The 21,431-nt window shown below is 38.5% G+C and overlaps 7 non-coding genes and 1 pseudogene across 7 annotated transcripts; 3 read left to right on the top strand and 5 right to left on the bottom strand.

The window, feature by feature from the left end:
* Window positions 1–2,536: 2,536 nt before the first annotated feature.
* Window positions 2,537–2,700, bottom strand: LOC113292153. The gene has a single exon (XR_003331702.1). It is a non-coding gene; the product is annotated as a U1 spliceosomal RNA (small nuclear RNA).
* A 506-nt stretch (window positions 2,701–3,206) lies between these two features.
* On the top strand, window positions 3,207–3,277 carry TRNAG-GCC. The gene has a single exon. It is a non-coding gene; the product is annotated as a tRNA-Gly (tRNA).
* Window positions 3,278–4,012: 735 nt separating this feature from the next.
* LOC113292317 lies at window positions 4,013–4,157 on the bottom strand (annotated as a pseudogene).
* A 5,610-nt stretch (window positions 4,158–9,767) lies between these two features.
* Window positions 9,768–9,838, top strand: TRNAG-GCC. The gene has a single exon. It is a non-coding gene; the product is annotated as a tRNA-Gly (tRNA).
* A 744-nt stretch (window positions 9,839–10,582) lies between these two features.
* LOC113292310 lies at window positions 10,583–10,780 on the bottom strand. The gene has a single exon (XR_003331790.1). It is a non-coding gene; the product is annotated as a U2 spliceosomal RNA (small nuclear RNA).
* A 1,656-nt stretch (window positions 10,781–12,436) lies between these two features.
* On the top strand, window positions 12,437–12,507 carry TRNAG-GCC. Its single transcript has one exon. It is a non-coding gene; the product is annotated as a tRNA-Gly (tRNA).
* Window positions 12,508–13,251: 744 nt separating this feature from the next.
* Window positions 13,252–13,449, bottom strand: LOC113292311. The gene has a single exon (XR_003331791.1). It is a non-coding gene; the product is annotated as a U2 spliceosomal RNA (small nuclear RNA).
* A 954-nt stretch (window positions 13,450–14,403) lies between these two features.
* On the bottom strand, window positions 14,404–14,523 carry LOC113291979. Its single transcript, XR_003331674.1, has one exon. It is a non-coding gene; the product is annotated as a U5 spliceosomal RNA (small nuclear RNA).
* Window positions 14,524–21,431: the final 6,908 nt, after the last annotated feature.

Below are 21,431 nucleotides of genomic sequence, written 5' to 3'. Positions count from 1 at the left end.
TTTCTTAGATCACTGCTGCACTAATAAAAAAGAGCGTTGCGGTGTTGAGCATGTGGAATTTCTGCTGCATGAGTTGGTGAGGATTTCATTTATATACACAACTGGAAGATCCACGCTGGAGGTACGTATGTCGTTTAAAACTTCAAACTACTTGGTCTGGAGGTATGTATGTCGTTTATGATTTTTGCCAAAAAGGAAAAGAAAACGAACAAAAAGTTGGTTTCGCATGACTGCCGGCACATGCAAAGCCAGATTGCTCGGCATCCCCGCAAGGAGAGAACTACGCAGTGAAACTACAGATCATGTACGCTTCACCAGATGCCATTCATACTGAGCCCCTGGAATATAAATCGAAGGCAAATGAGTAATGTGCTCGATGTGGGACTAAACTATTAGAGCTCAATGAAATACCAATGAATCTTCCATCTGTTTAATAAGTGAAATTTTGGAGTCCTAAAATGATTCTCAAATTATGAATGGGATTTTTATTATGATTTCTCGCTTTCATACACATGATCGACTGGATGGGAATTCGTTCTACATCAGTCAGTGTGTTTTTCTTTTATTTTTGAGTCATCTTATCAGTTCTTAAACTGCTCTATCAACTTCCCTGTTAAGGTATGGAAGCTTTACTGGAGATTTAAGGAACAAATCTGTTCTGGAGGTAACAATGCTTGAGTAGCAGCTGATAATTGTTGCTATCGCACGCTGATAGTAGCTTGTGGGTGAATGATGTAATAATAAGATTAACATTACTGATACGGCATTGATATCATGCTAGAATATCAAGGAGGATTTCTCAAATTTTAGAAATAAGTCTGCAACTCTATTTAAGCTCACATAATCATGTGGTGCCTAATGTTCTGAACAATGTATCCAATACTTCCATATTCCGTGTCAGTTGCAGAACAAAAGCCTTTGCAGATTAATCAAGATACTTGATGAAACAACTCCATAAGTGGCGCATACCTCTTTAATCTGCTCAATGATAGCCTTCTCCACGCGCTGAAGTTCTAATAGCCTTGACAGACAGACATACACGCACGTCAGTGGCAAGGAACATGCCAACCGGAAAGAGCAAACAATGAGGTTTTTGCTCATATAATTGCTGAATATGAGAGAATCAGAGAAATAAGACAAGACGGGAATTTATTTTTCAAGCTATTTAATTGTGGTAACTTGTGTTTTTTGATAACTAAAAAAACAAGGCTAACAAAAGAAGGCATTAGTCTTTATGGAAATTCCACAGATGCCATGTGTCCTGTGACAGCTCACTGACTAACTGTTTTTAACAGTCGGTCATTATTAGCTGTCAAGTCCTGTATTCATACTATAAGTATCCTGTCCCTTCTTCTTTATTTGCTTTAATCTGCTTTTCTTGTAAAAACAACTTATCAAGATTCAATATTATACTTTCTGTTTCTACAACATAAATCGGTTCTTCATAACTCAGTTTTAGATCTTAAGAGATCTTTCAACGTGTAACCGAGTAAGGCTTTAAATTTTGATATACTGCTTCTTAGAAAAGTGGATTCAGTGTTCATTTTACGTGGTACGGGAAAACCTGTGAAGCTACTCCGCTTTTAATCTATGGTATACTTCTCTTTCCGACGAACCCATACTTTTTTATGACAACCAGAAGGTTGTTTGGGTTTTGCACTTCTCTTCTTTTCATTATATGAATTGGTTATCGTGAACTCTGATTTTAGCACTGCAGTCTTTGCGCCCACAAAATAAAAAAGGAGCGTTGCAGTGTTGAGCATGTGCAATTTCTGCTGAATGAGTTGGTGAGTTTATCCTGTAATGCTGGAGATATGTTGTCTAATGCTAGAGTCTATCATTTGTACTTGAGCTTTTTCTCAGATGCTTATATAATTTTTATGTAATTCCAAGGAGGCGGCTGATATATTATTTAGGTTTGTTTGATGTGAATGCAGTTGGTTAGGTTTTGTATTAAAACTACTTATGTATTTGGAGATGGTTCGAGATGTGAATGACTGGCATGTCGAGAAATGACAATGAATTTGACTATTTACCAGCTAGCTCCTTCAATTGTTTACTGCAGTGCCTAAAAGGATGTGAAGTTTTATGCGCATATATACTGGCTGCTAGGCTTCATAGTCATAGCAGCACTAAAACAATTCAGCGACATAAATAAGATTCCCTCTTACAAACTATCAAGTCATGAGATATGAAACCAAAAGAAAAAGACTTCAGATGATAATCATCACATGATAATTAGGGAATCCAGGAAATGCTGGATTTGGGCATTTGGCATTATTAGCCCGGACTACATACTTCTATTTCAGGTGGTATTGGGGTGGCAAAACTTATTGTTGAAGTGATGACATTGATTGTGAATGGGTTTTTAGCTTATAAAGGTGTGAATCGTGTGATAAAATCATAATCCATTCTAAATTTCCACAAATTTTTCTAAACGAAACGGGGACATTGCTTGATGCTAGTGATAAAATGCTTCTAGGGCCAGGGTTTCCTTGAATAAGCAAAGGATGCAAGGTTTAGCTTAGTGAAATTGGCAGGGGCCGCGCGGACGCGTTCCCCCTCGGGAAAAAATTATGACGTAGACTCTCCCTCTATGGGGAGATCTTAGGCGAGCACCCTTCCCAAATGTGCAGTGGAGGTCACTAACCTAGTCCATGGACCTTCATGATCATCCATAGACCCCGTCCAGGTCTACATTCCCATGCCTCACCCATTTGTAGTTCTCTTTGCTCGTCTCTTGTATGGACACAAGCAGTGTGGGACAAATATAATCTGTTTGGGTGTGTTTCATTTGTGCAAATTTTGAATGTGTGACTAATCATCGTTCACTTCAACTGAGATTTATAGTTACTACTTACTAGTTCATCATGTTTATTTTGTTTCCAACCACTCTGCTTACTTCTCCTTGTGCTTTCTTCATCATCTTTGGATTCTTTATTAGTTCTGAGTGACAGAGTCCATACCATGACCATCGCAGAGCTATCGTTGCAAAAACTTCCATGAGGTATATAGCTAGAACCTAAAAAGAGACTCGACAAGAATATCATAAGACTTTGATTCTCCTTTACTTTGTTTGTTCTGGCAAATCAACTAGCTTTCTTTGTACCATGAACTATGAAGGTTCAATGTAATTTTGTAGGTTGGTTTTCTATCCACTTATGAATGAAATTTAATTTGAATGTTGGGGAATGATACATTATCCGGCACCAGTGGTCTAGTGGTAGAATAGTACCCTGCCACGGTACAGACCCGGGTTCGATTCCCGGCTGGTGCATTTTTATTTTTTGATTCAGATTCCTCCGCAGCTCATATTTGTGGAGCTAACAAGTGGTGATTGAATTAACAAACAACGTATTTACCCTCTTATAAATAATAACCAAGTGGATTGCATTGCGACCAAGAACATATCCCAAATATGTCCCAAAACACACTTTTTGTTGTACTTCTCGTTGCCAATTACGTTACTTGGCGATTAAGAGTTTGATGGATATTTCTCACTCGCAGGTGTTTAAATGGACCAAGGGTACTGGAAGGCTCAGCTCCTTGAGCACAAAGCTACATTGAAGCAGCTTTTGAGAATTTATGGCTTGCTGTTCGTCCAGCATATATATGCTTACACATTTTCACCAGCCTGCACCTGAACCTAGTGTAACATAAGTTTCGTTTTAATGTTTGTGAAGCGTAATGTTTGTGAATCTAACTATTGGTGATTGAATTAGCAAACAACATGTTCCACTCTTGGTTTATGCATTGCGGGAGGCCAAGAACAAATCCCAAATATGGACGAAAACACACTTTTTGCTGTACTTCTTGCTGTCAGTTACATATTAAGATTTTGATGGATATTTCATTCTCGAAAGTGTATCAAAGAGCACAGCTCCTTGCACAAAAGTTACATTTTAAGCAGCTTTTGAGAATTTCTGGCTTGTTGTGAGTTATCCAAACAGCATAGATGCTTACCAGACTGCACCTGAACCTAGTGCTATATAAGTTTAGTTTATACATTTGGTGGGGGTGCGCCAGGCCTTTGCAGTAGTGCAACGCAGAGGCGACGCATGAAAAAAATTTGATGCGTCGATGGAAGGCATATCAGATATTAAATTGATAAGAACAGATACTACACTTGATCTTAGCCAAAAGGCCGAGAAAGGTATGCTTGTTTTCTTCTTGAACTCCCGAATTTATACTGTGTCGTTTCCATTCCTCTGCTGCAACCAATCCGTGTGGGACTAAAGTTTAAGTTCATTGCCTTCGGTAAGATGAGTTTTACAGTTTTACTTGGGAGTTGGGACATATTTGAACTGAGATGAGTCCATGGGCATGGGATGAGACTAGAACAACTTGAGAGTTTCATGTGCCTCCTCAGAAGCAAATCAGATTCAACGATAGCCAGTGTTCAGGTGGCAGATGCTCAGTTTGAGCTATCAGCCATGTTCTCATATATTCTGCTTTTAGAATTCTTGGACTTGGCAAAATAAAGAAAATTGAGCGGAACGTTTATTAGCAAATCAATCCATAATTCCATATTGATGGCAAAACGAAAAAATAGCTACTGTTGTCAGGTTCCAAAGATCACCAGTTCTAACATTTGTGCAATTGTTGTAAACAAATCACAAGAATTTAAAAATGGATGGCCAAATGTCCAAAACAATGAGCAACACACTAACTTAGACTAAATGCCCTTGAGGATTTCAGTATTTAGAAGAAGTTGTTTTTCAGAAACCAAGTATGACTCCAAGTAAATCTAAGGGCTTTGTAAACATCAGAATCAAACTATGAGTGCAACAACCAGCTGGTTCGAGATGGGAGAATGTGAGTGATTCTGTATTTTAGGAATTGACCTATTTACCAGCTCCTTCGATTCTTTAAGAAGACTGCAGTGCCTGAATGATGCGAGGTCTTGTATGGATATAATGGCAACGCAATGGCGACATGTGAGAACCCCATATGGGAACTCCCCCATGAAAAAAATTAATTTAATATCGTTGTAGGGGAGAAATGTCGCACAAGATAAAGAGGCAACTTCGCTCTAATCAAAACAATCTTAAGCACGAAGATACAACAATTACCGGGAAGTAAGGCGAAGAATGATCACGCGATAATAGAGGAAAAGCGCGAAGAATAGCTACACGATAAAGACAACGCGGATACTAACTCCATCAGAAGAAGCGCGAAGGACTAAGCAGCAGCGCGATAAATAGAGACAGCTTCTAAAAGTTGGACGAATAAGACAAACTGAAACAGGGATCAGTCAACTATGATCTTGCACATGAACCATGGTTGTATTCTATTGATCTATTTTCCTATATAAGGATTGAAAAATAATAGAGTGAGAGAGAGATCAGTGGAGATAGATAAGCTAAGGAATTTATCAGAGAAGAAATAAATAAGTCATTAGAACTCAACCCTTCATCCTTGTATTTCTCCATTATCGTGTACAATCTCAACTTGAATCCACTATAAGAACAATATACATTTGATATAAGGTGTTTGAGAAGATCATATTAGTGTCAAAGTGATGAATACTATCATTAATGTTTGAGTTGATCAATATGACTTAAGCTTTGTGTTATTATTACAAAGGGTGAAGTTGTGGAATTTTACACAACTACATTTTGGCGCTAGAAATACAAAGGATTTATCCTCACTTGCTAGTCGATAATTTGGAATTATTTCCTGTAAAATCTCCTTTATCATCTTCGTCCCTTCCTTTTCCTGTCCATCATGAAATCTCAATAAAATCCACCTTCGTTTTAAATTTGCGATCCTTGAATAATTATTCTTTGGGATCTACATGTTAACCTTTGAACCAGCACGGAAGACACACCTGTACTAAATCATAGATCCAAAATCTTGAATCATACAAATCGGGATTTAGTATAAAGAAATATATCAGAACTACACAATTACGGTAAGGAAATACCAAATACAGATCATGGAAAGAGCACCAAGAAGGGTGAAACGCTCAACAACTATTCTGAGAGATAGGAAAAAGGCGGAAAAGAGAGGACTAAAATTTCATGTCGGTAAAAATTCTATAGCAGGAAAAAGGCGTAATCCCGTATGGCGATCGGAAGCTAACACTAAGAGAAGCATTTACGAAGAAGAAGAGCGAGGAAGAAGGAACCAGAGAGAAACCGGAAATTACAAAGATTTTGTAGAGAGGATATCGAATAAAGAAATCTGCAAAGAGCCCTAGAGCAAAGCATACTGTTATAGTATTTTTTAAGGGATAAATAAGGGATTCGTTTCTCGGACTTGAAAAGATTTTTAAAACAAAAATATATACACAATATTTGTCACAGGATGAAGAGACACTAGGACGCAGGATTTCACAACTTTTCATATTCTTGTGGTTCAGTCATTAACTCTAGACAATATAGCTCAAACAAAAGAAGTTGTGACTCTAATTCTTTGCCAAAACTAGATTTCTTAAAACATTATCTGTAAGTCGTAAGCATGACGCATCAAAAGTAATTTAAACTAAGCATGCGACATCATACAAAATAACAAATAATTAATAGAAATCATTAAACAATTAAATCTATGCAAAAAGTCATATAAAAAATTAATTCATTTACCACAATCATGAAAAGTTGCTTCCTCCGTTGTCCCAGTGATGGGTTCTAGCTCCGCATATTGGAAACTCGCTCAAAAGTTGATTTCATTGCTCAAAGGAGGTGTACAAATGATGAAAAGGAGAAAATAATGAAAATCGGGTGTTTGCAACGTTTTTAATTATTGCAAACACCGTTACAAAGAACGATAATTGAAAAGTGTTGTAGTATGTATGACCACAGACGGCTGTCGTTGTTGCTGCAGCTTAAACGACTGCCTCTGTTGGTGCTTTGTTCTTCGTGTTCTCCTTTAATGGCAGCAGCAGAGACAAGCTCTGCAACTTTTTCTTTCTCGTTCCTCTCGGCTCTGTCTCGACCCCAAACTCTTCATCCCCTTCTTAGCAACCAGGGAAACCTATTTATACTCAACAGGGCGAATAAATCATGCGCAATAACTCCAAAAATCCTGTCATCACTCGGCAGTGAAAGAAAATATTCTCGAGTATTTTATTTCGATTTTCTTCCCTTGCACGCGTCTGTAGATGTCGACACTATCCCAACATGGTCGTATAGTATCCTGAGAGAATATCTACCAAAACCTAGTGTTATCTTCTCCCATATCTTTCCTTTTATCATACGTAACTGCCAAAACAGAACCCATATTCCCGTCTCTCTGTTTAGCTCAGTTCGGCTATTCTAGCCCAAGTTCATCGATCAAAACACACGTACCAGGCCTGTTAACTCCATTCAATACTAACCCAATCGTTTCCAGCTATTGAATCTCGTTAAAACAGCCCAAGAATTCAAGTCAAAAATCTGTTCGTTGTGTGCAATTTTTCCCGCCAAAAATTTTATTTGAATTTGAGAAGAAGGAAGGGTGTCCCCCTATCCTAAACTGGGGTGCGAATAGCAGGTGTCCAACTGAGGTGCCCCTTAACCAATAGTGAGAGTCCGAATAACAATTGTCCTTCAAGGTTGCCCCGGGCAACTTTTCGAGCTGATTTTTCCAAAATTGTTTATTTCCAAAAAATACCTAAAAACACACAAAACAGCATAATAAGGACAAAAACAAGTACTAATAATACGGACATTGAGGACAAATTAGACACAAAAATGTGTACCACTTACTGAAAAAGCGGGGGTCTAACAACCACACCCAATATTTCACTTAGCAATATGTATGGACTAACTCCAATATACTTTCAAGAGAATCAACTAGAAAGTCAGACTCAATCTTACGAAAAGTATATCAAAGAGTTATATCTCAATCTCTCAATCCAATCCGCAATCAAACAAATAATAATTTGCGAGCCCGATTGAATATAAGAGAGATAACTTGAACGGTACCAAAGACCAATGTTCAAGGATCAATCAATTTCAATCAACAACCAAATGTTGGATTTACCAATCGATCGATTCAACGCACAACCTGTGATATTTCAATTATATAACAAAACCCCGGGACTAAGGGTGCACACGGTACGGTTCGGCTCGATTCTTGCCGAGGCCGAGTACCTGTACCTCCCTAGTCTCGGTTCTTAGTTTTTGGATCGGTACTTGTACCTTGTTCCTCGGTTCTTCTACCATTCGGGACAAGTACGGTTCCAGGGACGGTTCCGGTACCAGTCAGTACTTGTTCTACCCACAGTATTTGTAACCATAACCTACTAGATGGCAGGGCTAAAGCATGCGCCAATAAACTTCTTCTGTATACTGTTTGTTCTTCTTTACAGTGTTTTGGTTTCCCAAGGCCTCGGTTTGGCTATTGGTGCACTTGCAATGGACCTAAAATCTGCAACAATACTTGGAGGAGTTCTTATGTTGGCGTTTCTTCTAGCAGGTGGATACTATGTACAGTACAACATGTATCCAAGTTCATTGCTTGGATCAAGTATGTATCACTTAGTCATCACCAATTCAATCTCTTGTTTGGGTCTCAATACGCAGAGAATGATACTTATCCATGTGCACCGAATGTGAGTTGCAGAGTGGGTACCTTCCCAATGATTCAGATGGTTGGCCTTGACGGTCAATTGAGCTCTGTCATAGCAATGCTTGTCATGCTGGTTCTCTATAGACTTATCGCATATCTGGCTCTGATGAGGGTTGGTGTGACAAAGTAAAAGACAAGTTAGCTTTGTTTCAGCTCACGCACAAAAATCGCCCTAAGGATATATACGTGTTACATAGTCCCCCTGATTAAATGACTATAGCTTAGCCTCGTGTTTTTGTTTATTTTTATAATCTATTTGAAAGATGAAGAAATGGTAGTTTTATTCGGTACAAACGGGACGGTAGGATCGTGTATCTGTATCCCTAGAGGTCGTTTATTAGTTTTTGAACCGGTACTTGTACCCGCTTCCTCGGTTCGGTATAAAACCAGTTACGGTTCAACTGGTTCCGGCACGGTCCGGTTTTTTGGCTCGGTTCTGATAAGCACGAAAGTGCGACGCATTTTAACCCATAAATACATTAGCGAGGACTCATTATTTATCTAATAAATTTGTTTTAGTTGTTTTTGGAAGAATAATCCCTTGTGGAGAATTGGCTCGAAAAAATGTTATTTGCACCCGAAGGACATGTGTTATTCGGACTCCCAGCTTTGGTTAAGGGACACCTCAATTACTAAGGGGAATCTCAACGGATAAGGGGCACCATATACCTTTTCTACTAAGATTAACATTATTGATACGGCATTGATATCATGCGGGAATATCAAGGAGTATTAATCAAATTTTAGAAATAAGTCCAGAACTCTATCTAAGCTCACGTGTGCCTATGTTCTGAATAATGTATTCAATACTTCCATAATCCATGTCAGTTGCAGAAAAAAAGTCTTTGCAGATACTGGATGAAACAACTCCATCAGTGGCTTCTCAATGATAGCCAACCACTCTGCTTACTTCTCCTTGTGCTTTCTTCATCATCTTTGGATTCTTTATCAGTTCTGAGTGACAGAGTCCATACCATGACCATCGCAGAGCTATCGTTGCAAAAACTTCCATGAGGTATATAGCTAGAACCTAAAAAGAGACTCGACAAGAATATCATAAGACTTTGATTCTCCTTTACTTTGTTTGTTCTGGCAAATCAAGTAGCTTTCTTTGTACCATGAACTATGAAGGTTCAATGTAATTTTGTAGGTTGGTTTTCTATCCACCTATGAATGAAATTTATTTTGAATGTTGGGGAATGATACATCATCCGGCACCAGTGGTCTAGTGGTAGAATAGTACCCTGCCACGGTACAGACCCGGGTTCGATTCCCGGCTGGTGCATTTTTATTTTTTGATTCAGATTCCTTCGCAGCTCATATTTGTGGAGCTAACAAGTGGTGATTGAATTAGCAAACAACGTATTTACCGTATTATAAATAATAACCAAGTGGATTACATTGCGACCAAGAACAGATCCCAAATATGTCCCAAAACACACTTTTTGCTGTACTTCTCGTTGCCAGTTACGTTACTTGGCGATTAAGAGTTTGATGGATATTTCTCACTCGCAGGTGTTTAAATGGACCAAGGGTACTGGAAGGCTCAGCTCCTTGAGCACAAAGCTACATTGAAGCAGCTTTTGAGAATTTCTGGCTTGCTGTTCGTCCAGCATATATATGCTTACACATTTTCACCAGCCTGCACCTGAACCTAGTGTAACATAAGTTTCGTTTTAATTTTTGTGAAGCGTAATGTTTGTGAATCTAACTATTGGTGATTGAATTAGCAAACAACATGTTCCACTCTTGGTTTATGCATTGCGGGAGGCCAAGAACAAATCCCAAATATGGACGAAAACTAACTTTTTGCTGTACTTCTTGCTGCCAATTACATTATTTGGCGATTAAGATTTTGATGGATATTTCATTCTCGAAAGTGTACCAAAGAGCACAGCTCCTTGCACAAAAGTTACATTTTAAGCAGCTTTTGAGAATTTCTGGCTTGTTGTGAGTTATCCAAACAGCATAGATGCTTACCAGACTGCACCTGAACCTAGTGCTATATAAGTTTAGTTTATAGATTTGGTGGGGGTGCGCCAGGCCTTTGCAGTAGTGCAACACAGAGGCGACGCATGAGAACCCCAGCAGCAAGGTGCTGTGATGGGAACTCCCCCGTGAAAACAATTAATTTAATATCGTGCCAACCGATGGAAGGCATATCAGATATTAAACTGATAAGAACAGATACTACACTTGATCTTAGCCAAAAGGCCGAGAAAGTTATGCTTGCTTTCTTCTTGAACTCTCGAATTTGTACTGTGTCGTTTCCATTCCTCTGCTGCAACCAATCCGTGTGGGACTAAAGTTTAAGTTCATTGCCTTCGGTAAGATGAGTTTTACAGTTTTACTTGGGAGTTGGGACATATTTGAACTGAGATGAGTCCATGGGCATGGGATGAGACTAGAACAACTTGAGAGTTTCATGTGCCTCCTCAGAAGCAAATCAGATTCGACGATAGCCAGTGTTCAGGTGGCAGATGCTCAGTTTGAGCTATCAGCCATGTTCTCATATATTCTGCTTTTAGAATTCTTGGACTTGGAAAAATAAAGAAAATTAAAGTGTAATCACATCACATGAGCGGAACATTTATTAGCAAATCAATCCATAATTCCATATTGATGGAAATACGAAAAAATAGCTACTTCTGTCAGGTTCCAAAGATCACCAGTTCTAACATTTGTGCAATTGTTGTAAACAAATCGCAAGAATTTAAAAATGGATGGCCAAATGCCCAAAACAATGAGCAACACATTAACTTAGACTAAATGCCCTTGAGGATTTCAGTATTTAGAAGAAAGACAAGTTAGCTTTGTTTCAGCTCACGCACAAAAATCGCCCTAAGGATATATACGTGTTACATAGTCCCCCTGATTAAATGACTATAGCTTAGCCTCGTGTTTTTGTTTATTTTTATAATCTATTTGAAAGATGAAGAAATGGTAGTTTTATTCGGTACAAACGGGACGGTAGGATCGTGTATTTGCATCCCTAGAGGTCGTTTATTAGTTTTTGAACCGGTACTTGCACCCGCTTCCACGGTTCGGTATAAAACCAGGTACGGTTCAACTGGTTCCGGCACGGTCCGGTTTTTTGGCTCGGTTCTGATAAGCACGAAAGTGCGACGCATTTTAACCCATAAATACATTAGCGAGGACTCATTATTTATCTAATAAATTTGTTTTAGTTGTTTTTGGAAGAATAATCCCTTGTGGAGAATTGGCTCGAAAAAATGTTATTTGCACCCGAAGGACACGTGTTATTCGGACTCCCAGCTTTGGTTAAGGGACACCTCAATTACTAAGGGGAATCTCAACGGATAAGGGGCACCATATACCTTTTCTACTAAGATTAACATTATTGATACGGCATTGATATCATGCGGGAATATCAAGGAGTATTAATCAAATTTTAGAAATAAGTCCAGAACTCTATCTAAGCTCACGTGTGCCTATGTTCTGAATAATGTATTCAATACTTCCATAATCCATGTCAGTTGCAGAAAAAAAGTCTTTGCAGATACTGGATGAAACAAGTCCATCAGTGGCTGCTCAATGATAGCCAACCACTCTGCTTACTTCTCCTTGTGCTTTCTTCATCATCTTTGGATTCTTTATCAGTTCTGAGTGACAGAGTCCATTCCATGACCATCGCAGAGCTATCGTTGCAAAAACTTCCATGAGTTATATAGCTAGAACCTAAAAAGAGACTCGACAAGAATATCATAAGACTTTGATTCTCCTTTACTTTGTTTGTTCTGGCAAATCAAGTAGCTTTCTTTGTACCATGAACTATGAAGGTTCAATGTAATTTTGTAGGTTGGTTTTCTATCCACCTATGAATGAAATTTATTTTGAATGTTGGGGAATGATACATCATCCGGCACCAGTGGTCTAGTGGTAGAATAGTACCCTGCCACGGTACAGACCCGAGTTCGATTCCCGGCTGGTGCATTTTTATTTTTTGATTCAGATTCCTCCGCAGCTCATATTTGTGGAGCTAACAAGTGGTGATTGAATTAGCAAACAACGTATTTACCGTCTTATAAATAATAACCAAGTGGATTACATTGCGACCAAGAACAGATCCCAAATATGTCCCAAAACACACTTTTTGCTGTACTTCTCGTTGCCAGTTACGTTACTTGGAGATTAAGAGTTTGATGGATATTTCTCACTCGCAGGTGTTTAAATGGACCAAGGGTACTGGAAGGCTCATCTCCTTGAGCACAAAGCTACATTGAAGCAGCTTTTGAGAATTTATGGCTTGCTGTTCGTCCAGCATATATATGCTTACACATTTTCACCAGCCTGCACCTGAACCTAGTGTAACATAAGTTTCGTTTTAAGTTTTGTGAAGCGTAATGTTTGTGAAGCTAACTATTGGTGATTGAATTATCAAACAACATGTTCCACTCTTGGTTTATGCATTGCGGGAGGCCAAGAACAAATCCCAAATATGGACGAAAACAAACTTTTTGCTGTACTTCTTGCTGCCAGTTACATTATTTGGCGATTAAGATTTTGATGGATATTTCATTCTCGAAAGTGTACCAAAGAGCATAGCTCCTTGCACAAAAGTTACATTTTAAGCAGCTTTTGAGAATTTCTGGCTTGTTGTGAGTTATCCAAACAGCATAGATGCTTACCAGACTGCACCTGAACCTAGTGCTATATAAGTTTAGTTTATAGATTTGGTGGGGGTGCGCCAGGCCTTTGAAGTAGTGCAACGCAGAGGCGACGCATGAGAACCCCAGCAGCAAGGTGCTGTGATGGGAACTCCCCCGTGAAAAAAATTAATTTAATATCGTTCCAACCGATGGAAGGCATATCAGATATTAAACTGATAAGAACAGATACTACACTTGATCTTAGCCAAAAGGCCGAGAAAGTTATGCTTGATTTCTTCTTGAACTCCCGAATTTGTACTGTGTCGTTTACATTCCTCTGCTGCAACCAATCCGTGTGGGACTAAAGTTTAAGTTCATTGCCTTCGGTAAGATGAGTTTTACAATTTTACTTGGGAGTTGGGACATATTTGAACTGAGATGAGTCCATGGGCATGGGATGAGACTAGAACAACTTGAGAGTTTCATGTGCCTCCTCAGAAGCAAATCAGATTCGACGATAGCCAGTGTTCAGGTGGCAGATGCTCAGTTTGAGCTATCAGCCATGTTCTCATATATTCTGCTTTTAGAATTCTTGGACTTGGCAAAATAAAGAAAATTAAAGTGTAATCACATCACATGAGCGGAACATTTATTAGCAAATCAATCCATAATTCCATATTGATGGACATACGAAAAAATAGCTACTTCTGTCAGGTTCCAAAGATCACCAGTTCTAACATTTGTGCAATTGTTGTAAACAAATCGCAAGAATTTAAAAATGGATGGCCAAATGCCCAAAACAATGAGCAACACACTAACTTAGACTAAATGCCCTTGAGGATTTCAGTATTTAGAAGAAGTTGTTTTTCAGAAACCAAGTAGGACTCCAAGTAAATCTAAGGGCTTTATAAACATCAGAATCAAACTATGAGTGCAACAGCCAGCTGGTTCGAGATGGGATAATGTGAGTGATTCTGTATTTTAGGAATTGACCTATTTACCAGCTCTTTTGATTCTTTAAGAAGACTGCAGTGCCTGAATGATGCGAGGTCTTGTATGGATATAATAGCAAACTAGCTTTTGATACAATGGAAGAGGAGATTGGTTTACACATAACTCTGGAGCATATTGCCCTGGTATGGGCAGCAGTGCTGGAAGCTTGAATAAACAGATCAGCTGGTAGAATAAAGCACATGAGATTTCCCTGGAAATACAAAGTTTTAAATTGAACACTGTTGGGTTCCTCTCATAGAAAGAGAAACCCTCCAAAAATAGGCGTATGCCGCTTGTAAATGGCAAGCACGCGGTATTCTTTAGTAAAAGGCGAAAGAATGGTTCACTTTGTGCTTACTGCACGCTCGGCTGCGTGAATCATTGGCTCGTTCTAACTACAAAGCGATTTGAGTGGAGTTGTGTTTCCTATTCAGATTCTTTTGTCACTTGAAACTTGAAACTTAAAGAAAACCCAAGGATCAATATGGGCTTCAAAGCTTCTAAATTCTTATCCTTTGTTCCCAATGGGAGAAAGGTAAAGGTTGGTTTCCTAATGGTGCAGCATTAGAAACAATTCAGCATTTACAAAATATCAATTCAGCACTAGAAACAGATGCATATTGCAGCTGAAAATTTGAACTCAAAGCACTTATGCATATTGCAGCTGAAAATTTGAACTCAAAGCACTTCTATATTAGCTGAACAACTGCTGAAGATTTTGCAGGAGTAGAGCTTGTGGCCGTTCAACGTAAAACTTGACGTTCCATCCCGAATAGTCCATTCGCATCTCCCAAATGTCAAAATGTGGAATTTCATCCTTGAGCATCTACATGAGATGCATATGTCCCCTGCAATCACCAAAGTAAACAATATGCCTACTATAATCTCCTTCAGAATACGATTGCCTTGGCATTGCGACTGTCTTCATTGCTTCACAATCAATATCAAAATAATGAAGAGTTTCCGTCAGCTGGTTTATCCAGTGCACTGAAGCATTCCAATACACACCAAAGACCGATAATATACCAGGTGCGGAAAAAGGAAAGGGATCTCCTGCATCTCTCCAAGAGTCTGTCTTGTAAGAGTAGATTTCAATATGGAACACATCTTTACTGATATCTGCACTGCATGCACCCACAACCTGATAGTTGCTTGATTTTGCAGGATCAAAAGCTATAGTGACACCTAGCTTGTCTTTTTTTTTTAATGGATGACAGGATCTATTCTGAATGGAGGTGAAGGAAGAGTTTTGCAACGCTTCATGGACGGATTGTATATGACATAATAAGTTGTGTGATAGCCTGTAGATTCATCTCGAACTTGAAAAAGAATAAGACCATTGCAAGAATGCTCTAATTTAACAACAACTGGATTAGTGAAGGGAAAGCAATCAATACCATTGCGTTCATCCATGACCAAAGTTTCAAATTCCAGTTCTCTCCTGTTTATCGATATTTTCTTCATAAAGAGTGCAAGCATTGAAGAACGACAACTCTGAAGATTATAGTTTCTTTCAAAGTACGGATCAGATATCAGAGACAGCCATTGTTGTGATATGATTTTAAATGCACATAAAGATTTCACTGGTAAAAAATATAGAGTGTTTACTTAAAGATCATTGATGTGGCCCATAGTTGATGCTGATGATTTTATGGTTTCGTTACACAATTTCTTTGTGGAAACGGAAAGCATCTTTGAATGGTGAAAAGAAAAGAGAAGGTTCATACCTGATATTTGAAGGTCTGGCGGCCTAAAAGTTTACATCATAAACCCTAGCGTTGTGAGAGAAGTACTCCGACTATACTTCCCTTTTCCAGGTTAAGTTGAGGTTGGGTAGGGTCTGTCACTTGGTCAAAACCTTTATCCTCACTATTTGCATCCTAGTACGCCTTGGGTGCTTAGCTTATAGAAAATAACCAAGTGGATTGCATTGCGACCAAGAACAGATCTCAAATATGGACCAAAACACACTTTTTGCTGTACTTCTTGTTGCCAATTACCATCCTTTAGCATAAAGCTACATTTTTTGCTTTTGGGCAAAAAAAAGGTGCACCAGGGACTTGCAAGAGTACAACAAAAGTTTAGTTTTAAGATTTGGTGGGGTTGCGTCAGGCCTTTGCAGTAGTGCAACACAATGGAGACATGTGAGAACCCCAGATGGGAACTCCCCCATGAAAAAAATTAATTTAATATCGTTGTAGGGGAGAAATGTCGCACAAGATAAAGAGGCAACTTCGCTATAATCAAAACAATCTTAAGCACGAAGATACAACAATTATCGGGAAGTAAGGCGAAGAATGATCACGCGGTAATAGAGGAAAAGCGCGAAGAATAGGTACACGATAAAGACAACGCGGATACTAACTCCATCAGAAGAAGCGCGAAGGACTAAGCATCAGCGCGATAAATAAAGAAAACTTCTAAAAGCCGGACGAATAAGACAAACTGAAACAGGGATCAGTCAACAATGATCTAGCACATGAACCATGGTTGTATTCTATTGATCTATTTGCCTATATAAGGATTGAAAAATGATAGAGTGAGAGATTGATAAGTGGAGATAGATAAGCTAAGGAATTTATCAGAGAAGAAATAAATAAGTCATTAGAACTCAACCCTTCATTCTTGTATTTCTCCATTATCGTGTACAATCTCAACTTGAATCCATTATAAGAACAATATACATTTGATATAAGGTGTTTGAAAAGATCATATTAGTGTCAAAGTGGTGAATACTATCATTAATATTTGAGTTGATCAATATGACTTAAGCTTTGTGTTATTATTACAAAGGGTGAAGTTGTGGAATTTTACACAATTACATTTTGGCGCTAGAAACACAAAGGATTTATCCTCACTTGCTAGTAGATAATTTGGAATTATTGCCTGTAAAATCACCTTTATCATCTTCGTCCCTTCCTTTTCTTGTCCATCATGAAATCTCAATAAAATCCACCTTCGTTTTAAATTTGCGATCCTTGAATAATTATTCTTTGGGATCTACATGTTAACCTTTGAACCAGCACGGAAGACACACCTGTACTAAATCATAGATCCCAAATCTTGAATCATACAATTCGGGATTTAGTATAAAGAAATATATCAGAACCACACAATTACGGTAAGGCAATACCAAATACAGATCATGGAAAGAGCACCAAGAAGGGTGAAACGCTCAACAACTATTCTGAGAGATAGGAAAAAGGCGGAAAAGAGAGGACTAAAATTTCATGTCGGTAAAAATTCTATAGCAAGAAAAAGGCGTAATCCCGTCTGGCGATCAGAAGCTAACACTAAGAGAAGCATTTACGAAGAAGAAGAAGAAGAAGAGCGAGGAAGAAGGAACCAGAGAGAAACCGTAAATTACAAAGATTTTGTAGAGAAAATATCGAAGAAAGAAATATGCAAAAAGCCCTAGAGGAAAGCATACTGAAAAGCGGGGGTCTAACAACCACAGCCAATATTTCACTTAGCAATATGTATGGACTAATCCAATATACTTTCAAGAGAATCAACTAGACAGTCAGACTCAATCTTACGAAAAGTATATCAAAGAGTTATATCTCAATCTCTCAATTCAATCCGCAATCAAACAAATAATAATTTGCGAGCCCGATTGAATATAAGAGAGATAACTTGAACGGTACCAAAGACCAATGTTCAAGGATCAATCAATTTCAATCAACAACCAAATGTTGGATTTACCAATCGATCGATTCAACGCACAACCTGTAATATTTCAATTATATAACAAAACCCTGGGACTAAGGGTGCACACGGTACGGTTCAGCTCGATTCTTGCCGAGGCCGAGTATCTGTACCTCCCTAGTCTCGGTTCTTAGTTTTTGGATCAGTACTTGTACCTTGTTCCTCGGTTCTGCTACCATTCGGGACAAGTACGGTTCCAGGGACGGTTCCGGTACCAGTCGGTACTTGTTCTACCCACGGTATTTGTAACCATAACCTACTGGATGGCAGGTCTAAAGCATGCGCCAATAAACTTCTTCTGTATACTGTTTGTTCTTCTTTACAGTGTTTTGGTTTCCCAAGGCCTCGGTTTGGCTATTGGTGCACTTGCAATGGACTTAAAATCTGCAACAACACTTGGAGGAGTTCTTATGTTGGCGTTTCTTCTAGCAGGTGGATATTATGTACAGTACAACATGTATCCAAGTTCATTGCTTGGATCAAGTATGTATCACTTAGTCATCACCAATTCAAGCTCTTGTTTGGGTCTCAATACGCAGAGAATGATACTTATCCATGTGGACCGAATGTGAGTTGCAGTGTGGTACCTTCCCAATGATTCAGATGGTTGGCCTTGACGGTCAATTGAGCTCTGTCATAGCAATGCTTGTCATGCTGGTTCTCTATAGACTTATTGCATATCTGGCTCTGATGAGGGTTGGTGTGACAAAGTAAAAGATGTTGATAGGTCTTAAATGTCTTTAGACAGTGGTCCTCATTGGGGTTTGCAAATTACACTTTGTTTGTTAGGTTTCACAAGTTGTGTTTCTTATTGACACTTTTTGTTCTCTTAGAAATTTCTTTGTACCAGTGAAAAGATTTAATTTCTTTGCCGGAAGGAATAGCTAAAGGTTATGTTTTTGCTTCCTAACCGTAAAGTTTAATTTCTTTTCACTAGTACACTACCTTTAGCTATTCCTTCCGTTCCATTTTAAAAGTTCTTTAAAGTAAAAACGTACTCATTCTTTTTCATATATTTTTTTATACAACTTAATTCATGTTTTAAAGAAAAGCTTCATGATTATTGAGAACGAGTTAGGAATTAAAAAGTAACTAGTACATTAAACAAGTAATTTGGGTGATTAAAGGTTTACGTGGAAATAACTTCAATTCCTTAACAGATTTACTAAACCCTGATTAATTAATCAAGTAATTCGGGATGGATTTTTTATGGTCGCCTCAGGCACCTAGGCACAAAACGAGGCAAAGGTCTTGGTGCCTCGCCTCGCCTAGGGCCTCACACAACAATCAAGTGTGGTAATATGGCATGATTTATTTACCAGGAAGTTCATATTCACCACAAAAGGGTTCATCAATACGGTAGATGTAGGACGCAGATGACATTGTAATATGGTTATGGTGGGAAAGTCGTACGGTAATGATAACAAAGACTTGAGTTAGAAACTCGTCGGCATATAACGAAATCCTACCGAACAATCAAAAAAAAACAACCCTAGAAGTACGATTTGGACGACGATAGCTATCAAAGCTGGTGTCATTTAGCAGTCAAAGAAATTCATGAGATATTTGGATAACATAGACAACAATGGAAGAAGATTAGCTAACACTGAGAGAAGGTTAGTTAAAAATGCGTCTCAAAACAATTGTATAAATAGGGGTAGCCGGAGTAAACTACAAAGTACGTAAACGAGAGAACATAGATCAAAATATGGCTATGCAGGTAACTGATTATGGTGTGGCACAACCGCAAGGAACAGCAAATGAGCTGACGCCTTCGATACGAAGATTGGATTATTTCTGGGATGCCACAAACCTGTGGATACTAATTCTGGAACATATCTGTGTACTAGCTGCTCCATTCTATTTTACTTGGAATGCATTTCGGATTTTTGTGATATTGAGTATCCTAACAGGACCCATAGGGGTTAGTCTTAGTTACCATATAAACCTTTCACACAAAATTTTGAAGCTCACAAAGTCACTTGAATATTTGCTTGCTTACTTTGGACTTCATGCTGCAGTAGTTAGTTACATGCATTTACACCTATATCTCTTTTTTGTTACCCAAATTTTCTTGTTGCGTGTATGTCTATTTACTCAGTGTTTTGTTTCTGTTGAACTTGGTCATTCAGGGAGACCCTATATTTTGGACAAGCATTCATCGGTATCACCATCAGTTCGTAGATTCCGTTAAAGACCCACACAGCCCAATCGAAGGATTTTGGTTTAGCCACGTAAATTGGACTTTTCGAAACACCTATCTATGGGAAAAGGTTTCGTTCTCTGTTTAGTCATAACTGTTTATATTATTTATTTATCACTACTTCATTTATCAAAACTGTGAGAGCTTTTTAGCATTCGGTTTTTATGTGGTTTATTTTGTTGTTTGTTTAGAACTATTGTAAGCATTTTTATGTGACGTACACAATCTAAACCCTGATCTAACAAAAATCGAAAGCCCTACATAACCCATGACTGAAAGACTCCTAATGGTGTATGAGGTTGTGGAAAGTAGGTAGTTTGGATATTAGCATTTATGCAGTACTCTACATAATATCGTATTCTATGGTGTCCCTGTCTCTCTAAGCACAAATAAAGTCAGCGGGAATGAATGTACGCCATCATGTTTTGCAGTGCGAAAACCGGAACAATGTAATGGGTTTACAAAAGCAAGCTTACTACAGGTTTCTTCAGAAGAAAATGCCTCTTCATGTAGTTGGACTTGGACTGCTGTTATACATTGCAGGAGGCTTGCCCCACCTTATTTATGGAATGGTATGTACATATCCTAGGGAAAATCCAGTAACCTGTATTTTGTTGTTGGGATCATAGCCAAATTTTCATCAGCATGGTCGAACAGATTGACAATTTTGGTCTAATACTTTTAGGGTGTTAGAATGGCGTATGTACACCATGCCTTTTTCTTCATCAATTCAGTGTGCCATATATGGGGTAAAAGGCCGTACGACTCCAAAGATTTATCCAAGAACAATTGGATGGTGAACCTAATCAACTTAAGTGGAGAAGGCTGGCACAATAATCATCATTCCTTTGAGTTCTCCGCTCGGATACGGCTCGAATGGTGGCAGCTCAATATTCCATGGTATATTATAAAGCTGCTGGAGAGCCTTGGGTTAGAAACAAACGTCAAAGTCCCTACCGAAATTCAGAAACTAAAAATGTGTTTTAAAAATCAATAATGAGTTTCATCTGTATTGTATCTTTAATAAATAACTTGGTCTAGCTTTTCAACCTCTAGCAAAAAAAGGAAGAACTCAGGGGACCAAGACTCACTCACCATCATGTATATCTTATTCTGTGTTTAATAATAGGGTTACTTTGTTTTTGGTACTCAAGTTTTGACCAACTTTGCTGTTTGGTCTAACATTTGTCCAGCTTGGTGTTTGGTACTTGGAAATGACGTTGACCCGCGTGGACTCGGTTTGACCTTGACATCTGTTTACTATTTTTTTTTTCAATTTTAAAAATATGTAATTACTTAACGCCGTTAACTTCGACGTTAGACACGTGTCTGCATATAAATAACGTACCAGAATGTCGACATCC

Source organism: Papaver somniferum, chromosome 6 (genome assembly GCF_003573695.1).
Source record: "Papaver somniferum cultivar HN1 chromosome 6, ASM357369v1, whole genome shotgun sequence".
Lineage (NCBI taxonomy): Eukaryota > Viridiplantae > Streptophyta > Magnoliopsida > Ranunculales > Papaveraceae > Papaver > Papaver somniferum.
The sequence above is the reverse complement of the archived record's forward strand: the minus strand, read 5'-3'. Positions and strand labels throughout refer to the sequence as shown.